This window comes from Cricetulus griseus, chromosome 2 (assembly GCF_003668045.3).
Source record: "Cricetulus griseus strain 17A/GY chromosome 2, alternate assembly CriGri-PICRH-1.0, whole genome shotgun sequence".
In the NCBI taxonomy this organism is placed as follows: Eukaryota; Metazoa; Chordata; class Mammalia; order Rodentia; family Cricetidae; genus Cricetulus; species Cricetulus griseus.
Window position 1 is genome coordinate 284,874,900 of NC_048595.1, and position 13,965 is coordinate 284,888,864.

The following is a 13,965-nucleotide window of genomic DNA, read 5'->3' on the forward strand; positions in this document are numbered from 1 at the left end:
ACACCTTCATATATGTAAATGCATACTTGCATAATTGTGAACACATATGTAAAGGCAGGGAATGAGGGGGCGAGAGGGAGGGAGGGAGGGGAGGAGGGGAGAACCAATAAATGATTTTGAGAGCATGGCCTTTAATAAAAAGAAACTTAGCAGTAGAAAGCTTTTCTGCCCCATGTTCACATCACTTCTCAGCCCCTCCTTGTCTTGTATTACAGATGAAAATATTCCTATTTAAGCAGCAGTTGCTGAAAACAGTGATTAGGATGCATTCAGATGTAACCGACACTAATTTCCAAGACAGATTTTTAAATTATTGCTAAGATTTCCAATCTGGCATGTATTTATTAAGGGCTTCTGACCATTGCCAAGGTTCTTTTTAATTCTGAGAAAATTCCATTATTTTCTGTTTAGACAGACCATCTTAATTTGTGATTCCGTGACCCTGATTTGTATTTGAGTCTGAGTTTAAACTCTGCTCAATTGGAGAGAGTAATAAGATTCATTCCTAGGAACACAAGCTAAGAAAACAATAAACCGTGTTAAGTCAATGAACCATATTCACTATGGAAACATATTAATATTTTGAGTTTTTAAGTTAAAAGTGGTGCTAATACCTCAGGAGCCCTTTAAATGCCCGGATTATTTCAGATCTGAAAGACACTGACATGAGAGAAAATGCAGTTATTTAAAAGAAAGGAGGGTTCCATTAATTCCAGGAGCTCTTCAAATCCCAAATAAAATGTATTTTCCAGTTAAAAAAATATATATTTAAAGGACAAGCCTGTGTTACTTATCTAATGGGCTTCTTGACAATTTAAAAGGAAGCTCCGTTTACTGTGCCATGATTTTAGATGCATTTATTCAAATGTGCTATACTTAATATGCAACTTGAAAATCTCTGGGCTCACATGAAAACAGATTTATCTGGCTCTGATATGCTCTTCTGAAGCCTGGCCACACTTCTTAGTCATACTTTTCTGGCTCTCAGGGAGCTGATGAAAAATTCCCTAGGTCTTAGGATCACTTTCTGTAATTCAAACCTCTATTCTGAGAATCTCTTTTGTAGTTGTGTACTTTCAAGCCTGAGGTTGATGGACATTTAATCTTGTCAAATTGTTGCCTAGTCTCCTCTTAAGTCTGCCATAGCAGTTAGCTTAAAACAAGTACTCATTGAAGAAAAAAAATACATTGAATTTAGTGATAGATTTTGATAGACTGGAAGTGGATTCTATTATGAAAAAAAAATTCAAGCATGAGAAGTATTGGAGTCCTTCAGGGATTTAAGTGACCACCAAAATTCTAGAATTTGAATATTTAAGAGTAGTATAGTTGTGTGTGTGTGTGTAAGAGAGGGAGATCTACCATCCCTAGTCTAACATCTCCAAGGGTTATTTTTTTCCTTTTTTGCCAAAATTTCAAACCCTGCAAGCACCTCATGTCTTCAGGGACATCCTGAATGAAGGAATGTAAGTGGTCCCCATCACAATAGTCACTGACTGTCCCTTAATTGGGAGTCAGGAGACTTAAGTATTTAGTCATCTTTACAGGAACCTCACCATTCTCCTGTTTTGTAGGCATTAGGATGGCCATCATTAAACTTTTCTGTGTTGATTTTAATTGAAGGTAATTATGTGGCCTCACTCTACATGCCACATGGCAGGAAGAATTGTTTTAATACTTTGAGAGGTTAAAATTTTTCACCATTTCCCCCTGCTAATGGGGCAGGGCTGGGGTTGAGACCCTTGAGAGTACACCAAGAACCTCAGGGATTCTGCCAGCTGGCACAGTAAAGGAGGCAAGAGAGAGTCTGCAGGTGGGTGCATTGCGGAACTGGGCATGTTCCGATGGCACTGGGACCCCCAAAAGTACAAGTGAATGTTGAAACTCTACAGATTTATGCATGTGTTCTATTATGCGTTTGTTGATTGTCTCATTCCACAAGTATTTCTAGAAGGTTTTGATGATGATGGATGGTAGCATGAATGGCTGGCTATGTGCCCTGGAGCTTTGGTTCTGGGTTAACTAGCTCTGTTTTCAGGGAATGATTTTGTTTTATTTATTTATTTTTGGTTCTCTGGTTAAGATGCGCTTTCTTCTCCCTACCTGTATCCCCAGGCTCAGATTTCAATAAAAGTTATAAGTGCTTCTCTCTCTCCTTTTCCTTTTTCCTTCCTTCTTTTTTCTTTTCTTTTTCTTTTTCAAAATTGAGTATGACATTTGAAAGAGGCTATTCTCTCTCTCTCTCTCTCTCTCTCTCTCTCTCTCTCTCTCTCTCTCTCTGTGTGTGTGTGTGTGTGTGTGTGTGCGCGTGTGTGCGTTGAAATTTTGGGATCTAAGAATGTTTCTGTTGCCAAAAGCCCCTTGTCTCTTTTTCTCCCTTGTTTCCTTGTTCTTCTCTTTGGTGACACTCAGTTTTGTGTGTGACTTATCACTCCCTCCCTCATTTGATTGTGTCACCTCTTGGATTTGCGTTCTTCCCCAGTAAACTAAACATAAATGTTTGGAGGATTCCCTATCCACAAGTCTTTCATGGCTCTATGGCATTTCATGCTTCTATTTCTGGAAGCTTTTTAATTTTGTGCTTTTTTCTTTTGCCTCTAATTTGCTCTTTTCTTCTGTGTTCAGCAAAGTCACTGTTTTTACAGATGGCTCTACTTCTTTACAAGTGGCCTAGCATCTTCTCTCTCTCCTCTCAGTCAATCTCTCTTCGTCTCACTATCCATCCCTGTCTGATCTATTCCCTTCTCCCTCTCCTATTCTCTTTCACATTTTCCAACAGACTCTGCTTTTTCTCTCTTTAGTGAATTCTTTCTTCCTTTCCCCAGTTCTTTTATTCTTGGTACTTTAAGTAGAAGAAAGACTCCACTGTTTAAATCATTGTTGGAAAGGCACATACCTTCTCGCCCTGCCTCCCTAAGCAACAGTGAGGCAGTGTTGGCTTTCAGCCCTTCATCTGCCAGTCTGGAACGAGCAGCAAGGCTGGAAGGCCATGGTCACCCCTTCACCCCTCCCCCACTCCTATTGTAGTATCGTCCTTCCATCTGAGACACTCAGAGGTGTCTCTCCTCATCTCCAAAAACACTCAAAATGGCTAACCACGTTACTAACCTTATCAACTTTTCAAAGTTCTTAAACCTTATTTTGTCTTCTTGCAAGTTGAATGAGGAAATATGATGCTCGACAATGGGTGAAAAGTACACCCAAGGTAGGGTGACCACTGTGATTTCCTTAGACCTCCCAGTCCTGCAGCCAACCAATCCCTGGATAAGACCTGCATGTGGAGGCCACAGGCGTCTGCCTTCCGAGTCCTGTTGATGATGTTCTCAGCATTTGCAATGGCTGGCCTCTCAGCAGGCAGTGGCCCTTGCTCCAGGGTGCCTCATTTCTTTATTCTTTCCTCTCTGTAACTACAGTGAACATTTCTGTAAGTGAGGGTGTTCTTCTGTTTGTGCATCATGTGTTTTGGGAGGCATCACTCGGACTAGCTTGGTCACTTATTCCAGCTTGGCAAACCCAGTTGGAGACACTAAGAAACATATTCTTGATTCCATGGCTGGAGAGTCAAGATAATTACCTCTAAAAATCCTTCTAGGACACAGCAGGATCCACTAATGTTTATATTGAGCATGGAAGTGTTTATTGTTGGAATTTTTAAAAAAGAAACACATCACTCTTATTTTAGATAGGGGATTCTTTTCTATTTGCCATCCTTAATTTTGCTTTTTCTTATTTGACAAGTAATTTTCTGTAATCACATGTGTTATAATTTATTTAAAAATGGTGGGAAGGAGTCAACACCATACAACAGGTCTCACATGGGAGGTTTATTGGAAGAGGAGAGAGAAGGGGCAGAGAAGGGGGCAGAGAGGAGGGGCAGAGAGGGGGAGAGAGACCAGTCCCTGAGGACAAGAGTAGTGAGTGAGTGAGTGAGTGGGAGAGAGAGAGAGAGAGAGAGAGAGAGGAGAGAAGAGGTAGGCAAGGCCTGCTTCTTAAAAGGGAACATAGTGAATGTGCATAGGTGGTGCTCTTAGTGGCTGCAACTGAGGATGTATCCTGTCAGGATCCTAAGGGCAGGCCAGTACAAATGCCTGAATACTAATAACATGGATATAGATCATTGCAAACAACAGGACTTTCTTCTCTAGGACATATCTTGAAAAGGCATAGATTTCAAATATGTAAGAATTGGAATAGAATAATATAGACTTAAATGGTTCTAGAAGGCTTAACTTTGAACTTAGAACTTTGAACTTAGAAGCCAGAGGATGAAATATAACAACCTAAGGGAAGCAGTGACCTAGATTCAGTTAAAAAGAGGAGAATGTGTATGAGTGAGAAATCAAACAGATAAAAAATGTAAGATACCAGTTCTTGGCAATGATATAAATCACGTCAATACTGGTTGTCTCAAGGGAAAGAGGAAGAAGAAATATTGCCTAATGAAAGTGATTTAGTAGTGTAAAATGTTCCAGACTTGATACCGACATAGAGGAGAAGCAATACATGTGTTCCTTTAGGTTCAGAGGAAAGGGACTGGTTCATAGAACCTGTTCCAGATCCAAATGCAGCACATGGTTGCGTTGGGAGCTCAGCAAGTTTTCTTCCCACTCAAATATTTCCCATTAGAAAACACAGCATTCATTTATTCTCCCATCCACTAACCATTTGCTGCGTATCCACGATGAGTCAGATGAATGGGAAATAGGTATTCCCAAGGAACGTATGGTGGGGTAGGAAGACAACAGCGTCACTCAACAGAGAATGACATCACATTCGTGGTCTCTACTAGAGTAGACAGAGGGATCATGGAAACTCAAAAACTTGCTAGTTTTCACTTCCATTGACTGTTTTATGTTTATCTGGCACACCTGCGGAATATACCTATTTTGTCTGTTGAGATCTAGTCTTGTCTGGTTTTAATCTAGAGTAAATTTAATTTGTATCTCCCTATTACTAGCCTTTAAACCACAGGTAAAGCTCAAGTTTGGCAGGCATTCAGTAAGTTTTAGAACTATAAACAGTAACCTACAGTTTATTCTTCTGTTAAGATGAAGTTCTCATCAGAAATCTATAGGTCATTTCATCATTAGTGCTGCCCATATCTCTAGTTCATGAATCTTGTTCATTTACTCCACCATCTTATCCAGGCTCAAAGCCTCCCTTCCAACTTTTAAGGGTGTCCTTGGTGAATTTATTTAATCAGCTAATAAAACTACCCAATAGAATTCAGTCCAGGGCCAGCCACTGGTCTCTCTGCTCATGAGACGACTTGAAAAGAGGCTAGCCTCATCTAAAGAGTCACTCTGAAACTCTTCCAAAGTCAAAGGTGGAAAATAAGGTTATTATTAACTGTTTAAAACTCATCCATAAGGAATATATTAATTTTTAGTCAAATTTATGAGGAGGTATGATCATATTTCATGTGATCATTTGATAAAGGTCAAGAGCCCTCACGTAACCACTGTGCAACAACTGAATTTGAATGGTTTAATAGTGTGCTCTCTCAGAGCATGAGCAATAGGAGGAGCTAAAGCTGAGAGACTGAGGGAAAGACGGAAGATTAAAGAAATGACACCACAAGATGCCTAATGACAGACAGAGATGGGTGAGCTTTATACGGTGTGAATTGGGTAGATGATTGATAAGCATAATGACTACAAGGTGAATCAGTGCCTCTTGTTCTGTAGAGGTACAGTACAATGACTCCAGGAGGTAAAGAAGAAGCAAATGCCAATAGAGGAGGAACAGAGAAGCTCTAGGATGCCTATCTCACTGGTCCACTCATCTGACACTGAAAATGACTCTCCCAAGTCCCTGTCCCTCACTGTTCTATCAGGTGCTACTAAAAGTAGCAAACTAGTCATTTGCTTCTGGTCCCCAAGCATGATAATAGTATAGCTTTGAACTTGGAACTCCCCCTTCCCCCAGTCCTTGAAGTCTTACGGTATGTCCCTATAGGCTTTCATGTTTCTCACCACTTTTCTTGTTTCTCATTCATTTCAGCTGTGTTACTTCCTCATTTCTCATCCTCTCCAGTGGCCTTCCCTTTCATCTTGAACAGAAGCCTTTTTCTTAGGCTTTAGCTTGTATTTATTTCTGTGTGTTTGTGTTAGTAGTCTAATTCCAAAACACATGATGCCCCTCAGGAACTGGGCTGTAGGTTCAAAAGCATTCCCATATACAACTGGTTGCCAATTTACGATGATTGGTGACTTTTCTCATCACTGAGATAAAATACCAGGCAGGAGCAACTTAACGAGGGAGACCTTTGGGCCACGGCAGCCGGGAAGGCAGAGAGAGTAGTGTTAATGGCAATGGTCACATGAAGGCTGGACCAGGAAACACAAAGCCAGAACAAAACCCAAGGCAGATCTGAGCCTTTGAAGGCCTGCTAGTGGCCTGTGTGTACAATCTAGGACTCACCTCCCAAAGGCTCCATAACCTCCCAAGACAGCATGGAGAGCTTACAGCATGAGTCTCCGAGAGGCATTCCAGATAAGTTTTCAGCTTCATGATGGTACAAAAATGATGTGAATTCCACAGAAATTGTACGTTTGCTCTTTTCCTGGCTTGGCTTATGCAGTGTGATACTCTCACCATGTGGGGACTGGCAGTATGCAGTCTGGTGTTCCTCACTTTGCAGGGTATCTAGCAGCCAACCTCTGAAGAACACAGAAGGATGTCTATGTTTGATGGCACATTAGAGTGGAGGTTGTGCAAACGATGCTCAACAGAGGAAAAATTAAAGCTCTCTTTAATGCTGGCACTTCTCTCTGTACAGGCATGTGGTTTCTATGCCCTGAAAGCATAGAACGTGGAGGATGTGTCGGTGTTACCCTTGTTGGAGGCCTCTTCAACACATAGGCTAGGCCAGGCTTTCCTTTTCCTTCTCTTCCATCTTTTCTTTCTTGCCAATGAAGTTTTGTTCTGCCCCTTCTTTCCCATGCTTGATACACACATTTTTTCTCTTGAATGTATGGAACTGGGGTGGGGTGGGGTGTGGCATTTCTGTATTCCAGCTCATGCGGAGGGCATTTCATTTCAACCTGAGATGGATTTCAATTTACAAATAACTGAGTCAAGGAGAGGAAACATCAGAAGGGGCAGCTTCATCTAAACCACTGAATTGCCAGAGAGTTTAGTCTCTGTGAAGCCAATACCTTATAGAATTTGTAGCCTCAGTTGAACCTCCTTTTATTTTATATTTTATACCTCCTTTCCTCTATAAAATTATTGCCACATTTATGTTATCAATCTCATCAGAGACATTGGCCTGGCATAAATTACAATGATGAGACTATCAACAACTATTTTTGAGAAGATGTTTCAACTTTGAGTGACATTATGTTTTGTGATTGCTAATATACTTATCTTAACATAGACCAGTGGAACTACTCAATCACAATACTTGCATTATATACAAAGTGTATGTTAATGTATTAATTGTATATTATTATATATAAATATATAGAACTGACTGGTAGTTATTGCTATGTGTTATATATTATGGCATATTATAGTTTGAAAAAGTAGAACATGTCATTTATGTTCTATACAAAAATATCATTTAATTTTTATTTCACTGAAATTAATTATTCTCTCATATGCAACATCTGTCTCTGTTTGCTAAGAGTTTGTTGCTAAGAGTAAGAGGGGAAAGGTAAATGGAAATACAATTTTTTAGAATGTGTGTGTGCAGCTGGTTTAGTCCATTGGTCAGGATTTTATTATGTGGTAAGAAGTGATCATTAAATAATAGAAACCTTCAGGACTGTATGCCTGCCTCCAAGTTCCTCATTTAGGGGAAGGATCACATGTTACGATAAATCTTTTTGCCAAAAGCTGCCTGAGCCCCACCACCACGTGCGAGCTTTACGGCAGCCGCCTGCCCAAGTTAGGCCCAAATGAATACACAGAGAGACTTGTATTAGTTAAACCTGCTTGGCCAATGACTAGGATTCTCATTTGTTAGCTCAGTCTCAATTACATACATCTATATATTTTATGGGACTTATCTTATCGGACGCCTTATTGGCGTCCCTCCTTGCTGGTGAATCACATTGTGCCGCTGGAGCAGGAGCCGAGGGGGAAAGAGGGCACTTCCTGTTTCTCTTTCGCTTAAATATGAGTCCTTGCTATGTCACTTCCTCCTGGTTCAGCTTCTCTACTACATTTCCCAGAATCCTCTTTGACTCCTACTTCTGTCTTACTTGCTGTCTCATTGGCCAAACAGTATTTTATTCAATAATCAATAAGATAAACATACACAGTAGTACATTCCCCATCATCTCCTCTTTTCTGTCTAAATAAAAGAAGGATAACTTATCTTTTATAATAACTGAAGAAAACTATAACCATAACTTAACTATCTGTCTTCAACTCTATCAAAGACCATAGAATGATAATATATAAACTCTAGAATTGACAGGACATCTTGCTACCTGGACAGTCACCTAAAGTTCCTCTGTAACGTTGGGACATTCATCTTCAGCCCATAGGCCACAGTGTGTCTGGCACACTTCTCCATTTCAACAGGAACCCTTTAGTACTGTCTTGTTTTGTAAGTTTAGCAGTCATTTTCTTGTGGGTCCTTCATGTCCAGTTTATACAGCAACAAACAGTCCAGGCAAGAGCAGTTTCTTGCCCAAATGGCTAATCTTGCCATGTTGAAAGCAAACTCCATAATGAGTTTCTTCGATGCCCATTCTCCTTTCTGAAGTAATTGGTGTGCCAGGAGCAGTTGTGTCTTACTGCCAAGAAAAACCCTAAACCATTTAAATGCCATATTTCTGTAAGTCTTTGAAAGGTTTGAAGAATACCTATCTATCTTAAATACATCTCTATATCTAGAAAACCTAGCTAACCTAATTATAAATTCTGACTATTATAGGTGAAAGATCTGTATAAACACAATACCTAAACAAGAAGAGACATATACATATCACAAAATTGACCTTAAAGTTGTATCAATAAATGAAATCTATACCAATGCAAAGTATTTATTCCTATATCCTATTCCCTTTTTCTTTCTTTAAAAGGAGATTGACTCTGCTCATTATCATTTATAACTAAACCCATTTAAATTGAAAACAAACATTTATAAACAATATTTGGGAATATGGGAGTCGTTCTTTCTAAACTGCTTCCTGCTGATTGGGGACGATGTTCATATACCATGGGGATCATGATAAAACATAGAAACCTGACCAAGTCCTTGTTTTTGTAGTCTGTAAGGCTGTATCGTCTCAGCTTCAGGGGTCTTGCTTGATCAAACCATATTAGTCTGGAAGGAATCCACAGCTTTTGATTTTCTGTGGAAATACAAGCAAAACCTTTATTTCTAAGTAGCCTGTCCTTAAATTCAAATCCTGAAGTTAGAGCATTTTTAAAATGTGTAAGTTGGATTGATTTAGCAGCATTTATAATCAAATGTATTTTAGTAGCAGTAAGTCTTTCCTCAGCAATCAAACAATTTAAAGACAACAATATGGCATATAGTATCCAGATTCTCTGTGTATTTTTCATCTTTCTGTGGCTTTTTTATTACTTTATTTTTACTTTCATTTGTTTCTTTTTACCCCGAGACAGGGTTTCTCTGTGGAAACCCACCTGCCTCTGCTTCCGTCAGCAAATCCTACTCTATTTATTTTTAAATGCAATGTAAACCTTTAGAGGTTTTTCTTTATCTGGATCTGTCTTTATCATCTCAGAAGTTCCAAGTCTAAACCCCAGAAGCGCCAGGACTGAGCGAGCATATGGAAGCTGCTCCCATGCCGCTCAGCGGCCGGCAGGGCAGGCTGTTGCCAGAGGTTAGGCTGTGGTGGCAGGTTTACCTCTTTCTCTGGGAACCTTGGGGCATGGAGTCATCCCACTCACTGACACCAATCACAGAGGTTGATATAGTTAAATTTGTGACTTATAGGAAAGCGACATCACAAACTCATGATCAGTGTGCTTGATAAGGATGACACTGAGCACACCACATGGATGGCCCTAAGAGGAGAAGGGGCTTGGAATGGATAGAAACAGGCTTGGGAAGATGTAAATAAAATTTGTTTGCTTCAAACATCCCGAGCCTAGCCTATCTGATTGTGCACATTTTGAGAGGAGGAGATGCAGCTAGGTGGAACCTTGTTACAGACGCAGAATGAAGCCTTGAAAACACGCAGGAGCCCATTTTGCTCAAAAGTACCCCGACAGAAACAGCGTTTCTGGTCGTTGTGTGGGTACTCGGTAGGAGCAGGCTTTCTCTCTGGGAAAACATGAACGAGGTTAGAGACAAGGAGGAAGAGGAAAAAATTCGGGTCATTTAATTGCAAGAACAAATGCTTGTACCAACTTACTGAGCCAAAGGCCCCTCCTTCCCCCGGCATTCTTCCTGTGTGTGCTCAGCTGTCCATTTACAGAAACACCCATGACCTCAGCACATTTATCTCCTGGTTTATTTTCTTGTCTCAGGTCCAGTTCATACCAGACATGACTACATCACACTTTCCCTTGGAGGTTTCCCCATCATCACAAACTCCACAGGGCAGGCTAGCCCCGTCTTCTACCTCCTCTCCATAGTGATGACACGTTTCTAGTCACGAAGGGCTGATCACCATTGACTCACCTTGCTCCCACAAACCAGCCAGTTCCTTATACCTCCCTCTTTCTTTGATTTTTATGGTTAATCCCCCTTTCCCCTCTTATACCTTAGCCTCTTCTACAGATTTGCTACATTTCCCACCCTACATTGTCTTACACACAAATGCCAGAAAATTTTCCAAACACTCTAAAAATCATGTTGGAAAGGTTTTAGAGAACTTTTGTTGCCAATGCAATAAAGACTGAACAAGACCACACAGCTAGCCAGGGCTAGAACCCAGGATTTTTGTTACTTTTTTTTTTTTTTTTTACCGAAGGATAATGTACCTGATGTGTTCCCCCACAGGAATGTATTGTTTCTCCTATTTTATTCCTGTATACCTTAGCCATCCATATTGTTTTAATCTGTAAACTATCTCTATTTCTTTGGAAGAAAGAGAGGTTATAAAACTCACATAAATAGAAACAAATGTTAGTGAAAATAAAACAATGCTGTATAGCTACACAAGCATAACTATACCAAATAAACAGAATTCAGTTGTTTCTAGAGATGAAATGTGCCAAAAGGCTGTGATTTCACATGACACTGGGTACCAGAGCAAAGTGGCTTGTGAGTTGGCATTCTTCCTCCATTGACTCCTACATCTAGTGAATCATTTGTGCCTTGCTGGGTCAGAGGTGGTTTTGTATTGAGTGCTGGCTCGGACTGTGCTGTTATTCAAGAGTATTCGAGGTGGTTCAATATTCAGGTTCAAGGGTACTGTTCAAGGGTAGAACACCATGTATCCTGAGGAATGCTAACCAAATCCCATTTTAAAACATCCATGTTAGGGTTAGAAAAATCCAGCAAGATTTATTTATAAACACATGAGTTGGCTCTAAGCAGCCTCTCACAGTGGGGGGTCTTTGGTTGTCTTGGGGGCTGGTAGCATCAGCAGAATTGACGGACAAACACAAAGGGCTTTGGGACAGAACAGGTTCACACTCATGAGTTCACAGACACTTAGTAAGCGTGCTTCAACTCAAAAGCCTTAGATGATTACCTCACTGGGATCCCTGAACCAGGGCAAACAGTGCATTCCAACTTGGACACCTCCATTGTCTCAGCAACTGGTAGACTTTGTATGTCATGAAGTTATAACAAATGAGGTATTGGTTCAATATACGAAGCCCTTATTTGGCAATTTTCATCTTCATTGCTCATTTTAAATGTTAGCTAATTAATCTGCTTGACAGTGTACCATTTAACAGTTGTATACAATTTATGTCCATAAACTCCTATACCCCTTTTTATTACTTTGATATTTAATTTCTGGGTTTTCCCTCCATGTTCTTTCAAGGCCAAATTAGCACAGTCCTTTGATGATGCTGGGAATCTTCACAGTGACAGATACCAAGCAAGGACATAAGATTATGCTGCAAGAAGGAAGAAAGAAGAGAACCACCCCTGCTTATGTGGATATAAGAAATGAAATGCACCCAGTGTACATCCAGAGTTCATGCAGCCACTGCCTCTGATAGGGACACCACCCCTGAGCATTTAAAAATGCTACCTTAGCGTAAGCCTGGTACACAGTAGGCAGTCAATCAGCACTTGTTGGATGGATTAAGTAGTATGCAGAAGAACAGCTGTGCCTGCCCCCTCTGTTCCAGTGTGCTCTTTTCCTATTCTGAGTCCCTCTCTCTGGCATGACTATTCATCAACATGTTACTCTACTCGATAAGCATTAATTGAATGCCTACTATGTATAAAGCCATACTATGCAGCAGCAGGGTTACAGTTGAGAATAAAACAAATCTCTTTTTTCCCCTCATGGAGTACCAGGAACTCAGAGAGCAACCTCAAACACTTGCTGCAAACATTCCCCCATTATTTGTCCTGTGGCATTCCTCACGGAAAGATATTTGACATGCTTGTTTTGGTTGGTACATTTTCTATAGAGCCTTTTTATTTACATATCAAGGTCTGTCCCCAGGGTTAGTGACAAGTTATATTCTTACCATTTGGATCACTAGCTCTTGATTTCTAGGTTATGGACCTGGTTAACACAACACATACATATCTACATTATACTATAGTTATAATGTACTTCTATATTTACATACACAGATATATAAACACATGTATATGAGAAATATGCATCCCATCTTAAGGTGTCTTAAACCTTTTAAAGTCCTTTCACCCTAGTTGAAGTGTTACTCAGGAACTTGTCATTCTATACACTTAGTCATACTTACATTTCAGTTAGATTTTGTATATTGGAGCATGTCAGTTAGTATTGAATTTTGTAGGTATATGTCTTCCTTTTCTTTGGTAACTTTAATGTCTTCTTGGCATTGTCAGGGTGGGGCTTTAGATGTGTAGCATATTCTAACTGTAGATCTACTGCTTTCTGTACCAGTTTGTATCTTTCGGTGAAATCTTCAGTGTATAGTCTGTGATGACAGCTTGCTGTGTGTTCTAGATATGCTTGAAGCCTGGGAATCCATCATCTTCCGGCATAATTGGTATTATACACGACTCCCTCTAACATGCTCTCTCTTACAGTTGCCTATAAGGAATTTCATCTGCCAGTTTCCTGCTCCCATATGCCATCTTGTGAAATTTCCGCAGTTTCCTTTGTGTAAATGGCACAATATTTCATTATTAAAAAGAACTTAGTGTCATGTGCAAACCTGGGGATGTTATTATAAACAGTCTCTTGTTATGTCTTAGCATCCATGTGTGATTTGGAACAATTTAAAAAGTTTTGCTCCTCCTTGCCCTTCTCTTCTCTGTCAGAGCCAGTTCCCCTTTAAAATAAGATAACAAATTGAATTCCATGTTTGGTCCTGAGCAATGTGTTGGACAAGGTTAATGTCTCTGGCTAGATGGATTTTGGATGACTTTGGTTTTGTTCTTTTTGCTTTGGTAACAAATATATACAGTTCATAGTTTTTAATGGAATCTAATAAAAACCTTCATGGGTATTTATCTATTGGTTTAAAAATAAAAAAATATATTTTTTATTTTATGTGAATGAGTGTTTTGCCTGTAATTCTGTCTCTACACAATATGTGTGCCTGATGATCATGGAGGCCAGAAGAGGCCTGTAGATCTTCTGGGACTGAAGTTACTGAAGGTTGCAATCCACCATGTAGGTGCTGGGAACTGAACCTGGATCCTCTACAAGAACATAAAGTACCCTTAACCACTAAGCCATCTCCAGCCCCAGTTAGTAGGCATTTAAATAGAAGATGCCTTTAAATTCTGCTTTTCTCTTTTGATTCTTTAGAAATATTAGGTAGCAACCAATATACTAATGAAAAATTTAAAAAGCGTCAGGGAGTCTATTCTCCCTTTCTGAAATTTCCCTGCCTTAATGCATATTATCTTCT

General features: G+C 39.9%; 1 long non-coding RNA gene across 1 annotated transcript; it reads right to left on the bottom strand.

Annotated features, from left to right (window-relative positions):
- Nucleotides 1-5,473: 5,473 nt before the first annotated feature.
- Nucleotides 5,474-8,047, bottom strand: LOC113834086. Its single transcript, XR_003482361.2, has 2 exons — nt 7,992-8,047; nt 5,474-7,046 (listed from the first exon to the last, which is right to left on the bottom strand). It is a non-coding gene; the product is annotated as an uncharacterized LOC113834086 (long non-coding RNA).
- Nucleotides 8,048-13,965: the final 5,918 nt, after the last annotated feature.